This window comes from Phalaenopsis equestris, unplaced genomic scaffold (genome assembly GCF_001263595.1).
Source record: "Phalaenopsis equestris unplaced genomic scaffold, ASM126359v1 Scaffold000002, whole genome shotgun sequence".
In the NCBI taxonomy this organism is placed as follows: domain Eukaryota; kingdom Viridiplantae; phylum Streptophyta; class Magnoliopsida; order Asparagales; family Orchidaceae; genus Phalaenopsis; species Phalaenopsis equestris.
Window position 1 is genome coordinate 65,302,727 of NW_018164444.1, and position 288 is coordinate 65,303,014.

A 288-nucleotide genomic window follows, 5' to 3' on the forward strand; every position below is an offset into this window, starting at 1 on the left:
CTCCGATTTTCTTTATCTTGATAGTTGCACTCGACCTCCGTTATCTACGCTATTGTACATTAGGTGCTTCGCTCTTGGATAATAGGTATCATTGGCAACCTTTGCTTTACTAGCGGCGTTCAAACCTTTCCTTTTGCCTGCGGCCCTGGTGCATGCGGGAACATCAGAATTTGCTCAAATCTGATCATCATCTCTAGCGCCTTGGGAACCAGGTGTCTTCACGAGAAAGAATAGATCAAGGTATGACCACAAGTCAGTAGTACGTACTCCTCCTCCTTCTCCACTGGG